The following is a 12435-nucleotide window of genomic DNA, read 5'->3' as shown; positions in this document are numbered from 1 at the left end:
ATTAAAAAAATTGCCTGGTTTGTTTATGCAACAAACTCTCCTTTCCATATGATTGAGAACCCACACTTCATTAACATGGCTCAGTCATAAAGACCAGGATACAGTCCACCCAATAGAGCAGATGTTGCAGGTGAATTGCTGGATAAATTGTATGAAAGAGAAATTGAGCAGTGTGCAAAAGATCTAGAGGGGGAAATTGTTAACCTGAGTCTTGATAGGTGGAGCAATGTCAGCAATGATCCTGTTGTATGTGCTTGTGTGACAACAGAAGAAGGGAATGTTTTCCTTACAGAAGCAACATCCAGAAATCCACACACAGCAGAATACTTACAAGTAGCAGCAGTAAATGGTATAACAAACTATGAAAAAAATTCAAATGTTTAGTATGCAGCTTGGTCACAGACAATGCTGCAAATATAGCCAAGATGAGAAGAAATTATTCTGAAGAGATTCCCAAGCTAATGACATACAGTTGCAGTGCTCATTTGATGCACCTTCTAGCCAAATACTTCAGTGTTCCAGAAATAAAAGGTTAATGTTGTTGAAATTGCAAAATACTTCTGTAACAACCACTTGCAGCAGCTGCTATGAAAAAAGTGGGAGGAGCCAGGCTAAATCTCCCACAAGACATGTGAATGAACTCAGTAGCGGACTGTTCTGAGCACTATATCAAGAACTGGCCTAATCTGATGACAGTTTGTGAACAAAATCGTGAAAAAATAGATGGCACCGTCACAGCCAAAGTTCTCAACACTGGGCTTAAGAGAAATGTTGAACACATGCTGAGTACCCTGAAGCCTATTTCTGTAGCCTTGAACAAAATGCAATGAAATACCTGTTTTATTGCTGATGCTGTTGAAATGTGAAGGAACTGAGTGAGATCTTAAAGAGAGAAATATGCAATGACAGAAGGTACGTCTACACTACAGGATTATTCCAATTTTACATAAACCGTTTTTTTAAAACATTGTATAAAGTCAAGTGTACGTGGCCACACTGAGCACATTATTTCGGCGCTGTGCGTCCATGTACCGAGGCTAGCATCGATTTCCAGAGCGTTGCACTGTGGGTAGCTATCCCATAGTTCCCGCAGTCTCCCCCGCCCATTGGAATTCTGGGTTGAGATCCCAATGCAAAAACAGTGTCGCAGGTGATTCTGGGTAAATGTCATCACTCAATCCTTTCTCCATGACAGCAACGGCAGACAATCATTTTGCGCCCTTTTTCCCTGGATGGGAACCATGCAGCCCGTTAAGCCTTTTGTCACTGTCACCATATGTGTACTGGATGCTGCTGACAGACGCGGTACTGCAGTGCTACACAGCAGCATTCATTTGCCTTTGCAAGGTAGCAGAGACGGTTACCAGCTATAGCACCATCTGCAATTAGAAATTGGCGATGATGGTTATCAGTCCTTTTGTACTGTCTGCTGCCGTCATGGGTGCTCCTGGCTGGCCTTGCTGAGGTCAGCCGGGGGCGCATGGGACAAAAATGATAATGACTCCTCAGGTCATTCCCTTCTTTATGTTTTGTCTAAAAACAGAGTCAGTCCTGCCGAGAATATGGGGCAAGAGTACTAGAGAACCAGAGAGCACAGCCGCTCCGGGTCAGAGCCCCAGAGATCCCGCAGAAATGATGATGCCATTCTAGGGGGTGCCCCTGCAACAACCCCACCCATTGCTTCCCTCCTTCCCCAACCCTCCTGGGCTACCATGGCAGTGTCTCCCCTATTTGTGTGATGAAGTAATAAAGAATGCAGGAATAAGAGACACTGACTTTTTAGTGAGATGAAATGAGGGGAAGGCAGCCTCCAGCTGCTATGATAGTCAGGCAGTACAGATTCTTCATTAGAAATGGGGGAGGGGCAGTCAGCCCCTAGTTGCTATGATGAGGACGGTTTTCAATCCTTTTGCACCGTCTGCCAGGAATGACCAGGAGTCACTCCCATTGTTGCCCAGGCGCCCTCAGCCAACCTCACCAAGGCCAGCCTCACGGGATGATGAGGACAGTTTTCCACCATTTTGCACTGTCTGCCATCAGGAAAGGAAGAGGAGGGGATGCTGCTGTTCTACGCCGCAGTACCGTGTCTACCAGCAGCATGCAGTAGACATACAGTGACATTGAAGAAAGGTGAGAAACGATTATTTTCCCCCTTTTCTTTCACGGGGGGGGGGGGGGTAAATTGATGAGATATACCCTGAACAACCCGAGACAACGTTTTTGACCTTTCAGGCACTGGCGCTCAACCAAGAATGCAAATGTTTTTCGGAGACTGCAGGGACTGTGGGATAGCTGGAGTACTCAGTCCCCCCTCCCTGAGCGTCCATTTGATTCTTTGGCTTTCCGTTACGCTTGTCACGCAGCACTGTGTTGAGTCCCTGCTGTGGCCTCTGTCTGGAGATTTTTTCAAATGCTTTGGCATTTCGTCTTCTGGAACGGAGCTCTGATAGAACAGACTTGTCTCCCCATAAAGTGATCAGATTCAGTATCTCCCATACAGTCCGTGCTGATGAGCGCTCCACGCTGGGCAAACAGGAAATGAAATTCAAAAGTTCGCGGGGCTTTTCCTGTCTACCTGGCCAGTACATCTGAGTTCAGATGGCTTTCCAGAGCAGTCACAATTGTGCACTGTGGGATACCGCCCGGAGGCCAATACCGTCGAATTGCGGCCACACTAATCCTAATCCGACATGGCAATACCGATTTCAGCGCTACTCCCCTCGTCAGGGAGGAGTACAGAAATCGGTTTTAAGAGCCTTTTAAATCGATATAAAGGGCTTCATTGTGTGGCCGGGTACAGCATTAAATCGGTGTAACTGTTATAACCTTATTCCCAGATTCTGGACCTTAGCGTCCAAAATATGGGGGTTAGCATGAAAACCTCCAAGCTTAGTTACCAGCTTGGACCTGGTACTGCTGCCACCACCCAAAAAATTAGAGTGTTTTGGGGCACTCTGGTCCCACTGAAAAACCTTCCCTGGGGACCCAAGACCCAAATCCCTTGAGTCTCACAACAAAGGGAAATAATCCTTTTTCCCTTCCCCCCTCCAGATGCTCCTGGAGAGATACCCAGACACAAGCTCTGTGAAACTACGCAGAGTGATTCCCCCTCTCCGTTCCCAATCCTGGAACAAAAGCACTTTCCTCTTCACCCAGAGGAAATGCCAAATCAGGCTAGCAATCCAACACACAGCTCTCCCCTTGATTTCTTCCTCCCACCAATTCCCTGGTGAGTACAGACTTAATTTCCCTGAAGTAAAGAAAAACTCCAACAGGTCTTAAAAGAAAACTTTATATAAAAAAGAAAAAAAAAATACAAATGTTCTCTCTGTATTAAGATGATACAACACAGGGTCAATTGCTTAAAAGAATATTGAATAAACAGCCTTATTCAAAAAGAATACAAATCAAAGCATTCCAGCACTTACATTCATGCAAATACCAAAGAAAAGAAACCATAGAACTTACTATCTGATCTCTTTGTCCTTACACTTAGAAACAGAAGACTAGAAAATAGAACTACTTCTCCAAAGCTCAGAGGAAAGCTGGCAGACAGACAAAAGACTTAGAGACACACTTCCCTCCACCCAAGGTTGAAAAAATCCGGTTTCCTGATTGGTTCTCTGGTCAGGTGTTTCAGGTGAAAGAGACATTAACCCTTAGCTATCTGTTTATGACAGTAACGCTGCTAAATTCAGTACAAGCTTGTAGTGTAGACCAGGCCAGAGTTAAATTACAAGCATTAAAAACAAAAAAATGGCATAAGCACTATCTCCAGCTCATTTTCTTGCAAATATTCTCAATTCTTTGTAGAAGGATCAAACCTTAACTGCTGAAGAAAAGGAGTTGGCTATGACATGGCCATCCAGCAATCATCCCTCCATGATGCCAACTATAATAAACGTCAGAGCTGAGGGTGAACCATTCAAGAAATATATGTTTGCGGATGATGTTTTAAAGGAAGTCGCACCAGTGAACTGGTGGAAGTCACTTAAGCGCTTGGATTCAGAGACTGTTGAAGTGACAATCTCACTTTTAACTGCAGTAGCTTCTTCTGCTGCTGTAGAAAGAATATTTTCTTCCTTTAGACTAATTCATTCCAAATTGAGAAATCATTTGGGACCTGAAAAGGCAGGAAAACTTGTTTTTCTTTTCCAGATTATGAACAAACAGGAAAATGAAAGAAGATGACTGAGTTAACTGCAGAAGCCAATATTTTAAGTTTCTCATGTTCACCTGGCTGACATAGACGATTTAATTTGTTTTTGGTTTTTTAAATACTTCAAATACTTCATTTAACTATTTTAGTTAACAATTTTAACAAAAACATACCTGATTTGAAAAAACCTTGAATGTTTAACTAAATTCAAAAATTCATATGCTTGTTTTGTTATGTTCTATGTTTGCTGTTGAAGAAAAAAAAATCCAGAATACATAATGTTGTTGTTTTAGTTAACTAAAACAATTTAAATGACTGTCTGGTGATGTTCTCCTCCTAATACAGCATGGTGAGAAAATCCTCTAAATATTAATGATTCACCTGTTGAATTGGAGACAGTTCACCTCCCAATGACTTCATAAATATCTGCTTCAATTACCTTTGGTAAATGAAATAACCAATCATTCCTTTTCTGATATAGCTGTAAAACTAATCTGAAAAGTTTTCAAAATAAATCACTTTTAAAAATGTATAGTATGTACTGTCTAAAAATGAAACCTACATCTCTGGGTTGTGAAGTATATGTATTAAGGTAATAACAACCAACAAGAATTCACTTTTATGTAGAAATCCATGATTAAATTAAGTCTTACTGACTAGTGATTTAAATCAAATCCACCCTGAAAGTGGGGGGAAGAAGACTGCAGCCTCCAGACTGTATTTCCTGAACTATTAAAGCATAACCAATACCACCATATGAGGAGTCTGATACTCTCTGTGCTTATTCTGAAGAATTCCCATGGAAGCCAGTGACAACCAGCTTTAAGGCCAAAGTTCCCCCAGTTTGGATGTATAAGCACATGCACCTTAATCCACATTTAGGCACCTGTGATTTTTACAGGTGCAGAGAGCCCCTAATTCCCATTTAAATCACTTCAGCATCTCAGAAACTCCAGCAACTGCTACATAGGTATCTAAATACAGATGCAGGTGCCGCTCCGTAGGCATTCAAGTTTCAAAATTATGGCCCAAATTTCCGTTTCTTTTCCTTGATTCTATTCACAATGAAGCATTGACTAGACACCTTTCAAGATGTTTATTCCTAAACCATTGTTCTGACAGATGGAAGATTCCCTGATACATGGGGTTTTTAGATGTAAATAATGCACAAAGATGCTTTAATTAAATAAGCAGTCTGAGGGAGAAGCTTCTGTGGACCCTCTTAAAACCTTAAATCCTGCGAGCTGGATGAACAAAAGGTAGATTAGGCTCACATCTTAAATTCCAGTAAACCTGAAAAGCCTCAGTTAATAAATCACTGAGAGAAAGTTTCTCACAGAATCTCCCCCTCTACAGAAGTGCAAGCTAAATTTATTCCAGAATTTCAGGGTTGAATTTTCAGGGTTGCAGCTGTCTCCCTCATTGTCTTCTAATCTCTGTGAATCAGGCCCTCAATTGTTTATTAGGGGCTAGATTCTACCCTCACTTACATCAATGCAATTCCGTCACTGTGTGTGTGAGAGAGAGCGCAGTCCCCGAGAATCTCCAGAGGTAGAAACAGTTGATAAATAATTATGAACACAAAAAACTTTATTAGGCAAAATTTCCACTAATTTAAATGGGAGTTTTGCCTGCATCAGAACTGCTGGATTTAGCTCATTAAAAGACAAATGTCTCAGTTTGTACCTTATGGCCTGTTTTATGAACAAAGTTATCAGCCTTTCAAGTTTGCAGTCAGAAATTAATGTTCAGCAACTCACTAATCAGCCAAGTAACATCTTTATTCTTACCTTTGATATGGGTTCAGTTAGTATTTTATTCTATTTGTGGAGGCATTTATGTGCAGATAATTATAGACATGCTCTCTACTGTAGTCAACAGTCCCATCCATGACTGCAAAGTCCAGGCCAGGAATAAGACGACCCCATAGTGTGACTGCAGGCTGCACACTACAGGTTGTGTTTAATTTGTCTGGGAGGTTGGGTACCAAAGGACGTGAGGCCAGTCTACACTAAAAATATTAAATCAACCAAGCTATGTTGCTCAGCAATTTGAACATTTCACACCCCTAAGCAATGTAGTTAAGCCAACCTAACCACCAGTGTAGACAGCTGTAGGTTGATGGAAGAATTCTTCTGTTAACCTAATTACCACCTCTCAGCGGTGGATTAACTACAGTTATGGGAGAACTCTCCTGCCGCTGTAGTAAGTGGCTACCCTGAAGCACTACAGTGGCGCCGAGCTTAAGTGTAGGCATAGCCTAAATCAGGGCCAATGCAACCATTTAGATGACCTAGGCGGTCACCTAGGGCACTAGGATTTGGGGGGCACCATTTTCTTCGGCAGTGACCAGGGTGGCCGGATCTTTGGCTGCCCCAGTCGCCGCCAGCATTTAGGCGGAGGGAGCTGAGGCAGGGGAACGTGGGGAGGGCTGCCTGCAGCAAGTAGGGGTTGAGGGGCAGCACGCAGGGGAACTACACGCCCCAGCTCACCCCTGCCCCACCTCCTCCCCGAGCACGCAGTGGCTGCTTCACTTCTCCCGCCTCCCAGGCTTGTGGCACCCAAGCTGATTGGCACCGCAAACCTGGGAGGCGGGAGAAGTGAAGTAGCGACGGGTGTGCTCGGGGTGGAGGCGGAGCAGAGGTGAACTGGGGCGAAGGGGGGGCCTCAGGGTGGGGAGCTGCCACAGGGAAGGCGCCTGGGGGCAGGGGCTCAGGGACAGGGGAGGGCACAAGGTGGAAATTTCGCCTAGGGTGCGAAACATCCTTGCACTGGCCCTGGCCTAAATCCAATGGCTTTGGCCTGTACATTCATTACAGATTACTCCTGTCTTGTCTCTGCTTTGAGACGTGTCAGTCCCAGCAGACTACCTCACTCACCTTGCCTTGTTAGTATCTTTTATTGGACTAACTTCTGTTGGTGAGAGAGACGACCTTTCAAGCTTACACAGAGTTCTTCTTCAGAGTCACTCTGTAAACTCAAAAGCTCATCTCTCTCACCAACAGAAGTTGGTCCAATAAAAGTTTACCTCACCCACCTTGCCTCTCTTCTCTACTGTGAGACACACTAAGGCTCAAACCAAATCCCTGAGTCTGAACAACCGCTAACTTGTGGAGCGGAGAGGGGCTCAGAATACAAATGTTGGCCCCAATCTCTCTAATGAGCTGGGCCCAAACTCTGCCTATACCCATCTATATGTATTTATTGTATGGCCTGCATCATCATAGCTCCAGCTGCTTGTTGATCCCATCACTCCCAGCTTGAGGGCGTTGGAACTCTCCCCAAATCCTCAACCCCATTTGCATCTGCAATTAGTTTTAGGAGGGTTCGTAAAGTAGTTTGTAACTGTAGATGTATAATCTTTCTAGCACTGCACATGTAGCCTGCATGTCTTAGTTAGGGCTCTCAGTTGCCTTAAGAGTAGAGTCTCGGTCCAAAGGAAGCCCTACAGCTCTTGGTAAGAAAAACAAAACACTACAACCACCACCACAAACAAACAAACCTCCTCCCAAAACAGGGCTAGAACCAATAAAGAGTCATGTGTTAATTTCTGAAATCTATACTGAGCAAATGGTACACAGTCATGTGTTATTAAGGAATATTTTCACTTTCAGCATTACACAGGCTAGTCAGAGAAATCTTACTAGACCATCCCCTGCATTTTCTCTTGCATCATATAGTGGGGCAAGTACACATAGGGGGAGACACATCAAATGTTTGTAACAGTAGAGTACCAAGTTCCAAACTTCCTTGGCAGCAGACCCTTTGAGATTTCCCTACAAGGCCAATAAAGATTAGGGTGAGGATATTAACCACAGTGAGCCTCTCATATTTACATAATATCCTAGCTGTGATGCTATAAAGCAGTGAGCACTATTACAATAAGCCACACTAGCCCAGCATGTATCACATCCCCTTGTAGCAAACAGCCCACTACTGGTCCTAGCTAATGGTGTTACTCCTATAGCTCAAGTGATAGAGGGCTGAGCTATGGGGATGACTGTTCATACTCCACTGAGGCAGGAGTTCATTATGGAAAGATTATACTGAGAATTCTACAATAAAACTTAAATGCAGATAACTAATGCTCTAAAGCAGGGGTCGGCAACCTTTCAGAAGGTTTTTATTCACTCTGATTTAAGGTTTCGTGTGCCGGTAATACATTTTAATGTTTTTAAGAAGGTCTCTCTCTCTAGAAGTCTATAACTAAACTATTGTTGTATGTAAAGAAAATAAGGTTTTTAAAATGTTTAAGAAGCTTCATTTAAAAGTAAATTAAAAATACAGAGCCCCCCGGACCAGTGGCCAGAACCAGGGCAGTGTGAGTACCACTGAAAATCAGCTCATTTGCCACCTTCGGCACCCGTGCCACAGGTTGCCTACCCCTGCTCTAAAAGTTCTCCCTGTATAGAGATAAGGAGGAAACAGTAAGCATAATATTGGGGTGGATCAAATTGAATATTACTGAAAAAATGTCAGGTGATAGAGAATTACTAGTAAATATACTATAGCTTAAGAGACAAATATTCTCCCAATTCACATGATACTCCTAGACTCCACCAGTTATTTGTAAGTTTCCTAGCTGTGGGAGGGGAAAAGATCTCAAACCTGCAAACCAAAGTATGTTTAGCAAATACAGTAATAATCCAACCAGTGGGGAAAACCAGAGAAGGAAAATGTATCTGCAGGCTGGGAATTTATTGAACATTTAGATGCAAAGTCTGCCCCTATCCTTCAGGGCCAGAGGGGTCCCAATGGAGGGACCAGTATGGTTCCCCCACCAAGGGGAAAAAGGGCAAATTTTGGGGAGCCACTGCAGAAGGAATGTATCTCCTTGCAGGTCACTTAGCTCAACTCAGCAGGGGCTCCTTGCTTGGAATAAATTTAGGGGCAGGGTAAAGGGGAACCTAATATAGCATTTATCCTCCAGCCATTTCCCCTGTGGAGGGCATGCATGTTCTAGGCTCTGGAGCAACTCTGCCACCACTCTTCAGCCTTGGAAGGAGTATTTCTCCCTATGCATCTCCCTGCACCCAGCCAGAATACCTGGTCTGGGGACCTGATTTGCACTTTACAGACAAGGAACAGATAGTTTAGAAGGAGAAAGTACCCATCTTTGCATCAGGGATCTCCAGACTCTGCTAGTCAATTTCATGCCATTCCATCCAGGAAGTGATGCCAAGCTAATGGCCAGATGTGCGCAGACAGGAGGTGGGAGGATTAAGTGGAAAAGAATTCCCAACTGTGCTACTCTAAGGCATGAAGTTAGAGTGCTGTGAAGTAATTTCCCCCTCCTCCCAGCAAGCTAATAATTTTAAGTATCCCATTCCCTCCCACCACTACTTATGTATTATATCTGAAGGAGATCAATGGAATTTAACCCCTGGGTGAGGCACTCAATGTAATTTTGATAGTATTGCTCAAATCCCTAACAGTCCACAATATTACAATAAAAAAATCTTCTTAAAAATTCAAAGTACATAAGCATACTTTGGAAGAAACATTTCTATGTATCTGAATGCACACACGTCTTTATATTTTAGAGACCCAAAAGGGGTTTGAGTGAAAGTAGTTGCAGTGGTAATTACAACCTAACCCACTGAAATCTACTCTAGACAAGTCTTTGCCGCTAGCAAACAGAAGACATCGTGTTCTTTTTAATTAATCATTGATAAGAGGATATGCTGTGCTACCTGTTTTTCAAAATAATGAATTCCTGGTAATAGGGGCTCAGTCCTGCAGTCCCTTTTCATGCAGAACTTCGTGGGAAGCCCTAAAGCTCTTGATAAGAAAACAAAGCAAAAAAACTTCCCCAAAAAATACAGGGCCAGGACCAATAAAGAGCCATGTGTTAGTTTCTGAGATCTATCCGGAGCAAATGATGCACAACTCCTATGAGAGTTTTGCAAGAGAAAGGACTTCAGAGATCACACCATTGCTAGAGAGCTCTTAATAATTTTGTGGGAAACCAAGACTCCAATCTTACAAGTGCTTAAGTACATGCTTCTCTACTTATGCACAGAAGTCCCTGTTGACTTCAGTAGGACTACTCAAGTGTCCAGTTCCTGTGCATCAGTGTTTTGGCATCCAGGCCTGCTGGAGCATGAAGTGTATTTTTCTAACACTGCCACTTAGTACTAGGGTACATCCCCTTGACAGATCCCAGATGGGGTAAATCACCCTTGCTCCATTGACTTCAATGCATTTTTTATTTCAATGGAGCTAGGGTGTTTTACACCAGATGAGGATTTGCCGGTGTTTGTCTTCCTCCCCCAAACTTGGCACAAGAGCCTTCTTCCCTGCAGCTCCTGCCATCCGGAACACCTTTCTTCCTCAGCATCTCAAACCTCAGCTGAACACATCTCTTTATTGCCTCGCGTGAGTGCGCCACTTAAACGACACAATAGCGGATTGAGAGAGAAATCGCTCTGGGCAGCCTTTTGAAACACAGTTAGTATGAAAGAAGCTATTCACAAAATCCGACCGTGGCTCTAGGAGGAGTATCTGCTACTTTGTATGAAGGATGGGAATATAAAAATAAAGGGCATTGCAGTGTGCGTTAGGCAAGGAGGCGCTCTGACCTTCGCTCGGGAGATTTGCGGACAGGGACTTTGCAACAAAATCCCAAGCGATGCAAAACAGCTTCAAGCTCTGCAATGTCGCTTCCTGTTGTCTCTCCCCCTCACTGTCACCTCGCGACTGGTTTCCAAACGGCCCCCCAGACAGAGCTAGGGCTGGGAGAAGGGAAAAGTTTTCATTCCCTCCCGTCCTCCTCTCCGCTCTAAACCCAGCCAGTGCATTTCACACAGGCGGGTTTCGAGACAGCTCCCACAGCCCTTTTAGAAAACATTGGGCAAACTGGTTTGCATAGGCAGGGAAATCAAACCATGCAGTACCACGCATTCACATGCGAGAGCTTTCCAAGGAGCTCCGAGCTCCCAGCGAGCTCGGGACGGATCCCAGGCTCAGCTTGCTAGCGGCTGAAAGCACAGCGAGTTCGCCAGAGAGCTGGGCGCCTTCGCGTACACCGACCCTGCTGCTGAAGCGGACCCTGTTTGCAAAAGTAATTTCCAATAAGGCCGAGTCTGCAGGCAGAGGAGCAGTACCCCCGGCGGAAGGCGGCTCAGACACAACCTGCTCCCTGGCTCGCAGCCCGCGCCAGGCAATTTACAAGGTCTCTCCCCAGCCAGCAATAGAAGCGGGTGGCTCAGCGGCGAAAGCCGGGGAATGAATGAGCGAAGAGGGAGTTACTCACTGCGATCTGCCGCGGCTGCCCTGGGAAGCCTCCTGGGGGAGGGAGAGAGAGACACCCGGAGGAAACTTCAGCCAGCTCCCTTCCTCCTCCTGCAGAGTTGCTCAATGGCACCATCCAAGTGGGGGGGTTTAAGCTTCCCTGTCTCTCACAAGAGCAAGAAACGCGGGGTCAGTTAAAGCCTTAGCGTTAGCAGAAGCCTTATTAGGCAACGTGTGCATGGGTTTGGGCTGGGGAAGGCGGGTTTTGTGCGCGCGCTGGGAAAAAGTTTCAGAGACAGCCTGCTGCATATGGGCTGCTGCACTTTTGACAACAAACGTTGGTGCCCTACAAGGGAGGGGGTGTGTGTGTGTGCAGCGGAGATGAATGCAGCTTCCTGACCTGAGACCGCTCAGTACCCAGAGCGCACACCTCCTCCGCAGCTCAGAGATCCCTGCAGCAGGCAGCCTGCCGCGCTATCCCAGAGATCAAAGGAGCACGCAGGCAGGAATCAGGCAGCACACGGAAAGGAGTCTGATTGCAGAGATCCCAGGCGAGCCCAGGAAAAGGAATCTTACTCCCAAGAGCAGATAGCCCACAGAGATCAAAGGAGGACACATCTACAGAGAGAAGTTGATTGATTTATGAGAAAGCTCTGATTCCCGCTGTCTTGCACCTTGTGGGTGTAAAAACACTATCAAATTGAGTTCCCTCCCTCACACCTGTGACAGTGTTACACCCACTTTGCACAGGTGTGACAACACAAGGTACAAAGCAGTGGGGAAAAAGCTGAAAGGCTGTTTTCAAACTTCTCTCTCATAAACAACAACAGAATTGGAGAAGAATGTTTGTGTAGGATTTAAGATCACAGACACTAGGTGTTTTGGTTTTAATAAACCATTTACAATTCAAAATCAGTCACATTAAATTTTAAACTGATATTAGTGGAGGGACAATATAAATCCTGTTCAGAAAAGTAAATGCAATCCTTGTTTTAAAACCTAGATGTATCAAATTTGGATATGGCTGTCATGGGCTTACAGCC

At 44.6% G+C, this 12435-nt stretch overlaps 1 protein-coding gene across 1 annotated transcript in view; it reads right to left on the bottom strand.

The window, feature by feature from the left end:
* The window catches only part of MYLK (myosin light chain kinase), a 331910-nt gene extending 320445 nt beyond the window's left edge, over positions 1–11465 (bottom strand). Inside the window, exon 1 of the mRNA XM_030579826.1 lies at positions 11415–11465. The gene's annotated coding sequence lies outside the window, so the exon portion shown is untranslated. The remainder of the gene's footprint in view (positions 1–11414) is intronic.
* Positions 11466–12435: the final 970 nt, after the last annotated feature.

Source organism: Gopherus evgoodei, chromosome 11 (genome assembly GCF_007399415.2).
Source record: "Gopherus evgoodei ecotype Sinaloan lineage chromosome 11, rGopEvg1_v1.p, whole genome shotgun sequence".
In the NCBI taxonomy this organism is placed as follows: domain Eukaryota; kingdom Metazoa; phylum Chordata; order Testudines; family Testudinidae; genus Gopherus; species Gopherus evgoodei.
Note: the sequence above shows the minus strand (reverse complement) of the source record. Positions and strands in the feature narration are given on the sequence as shown.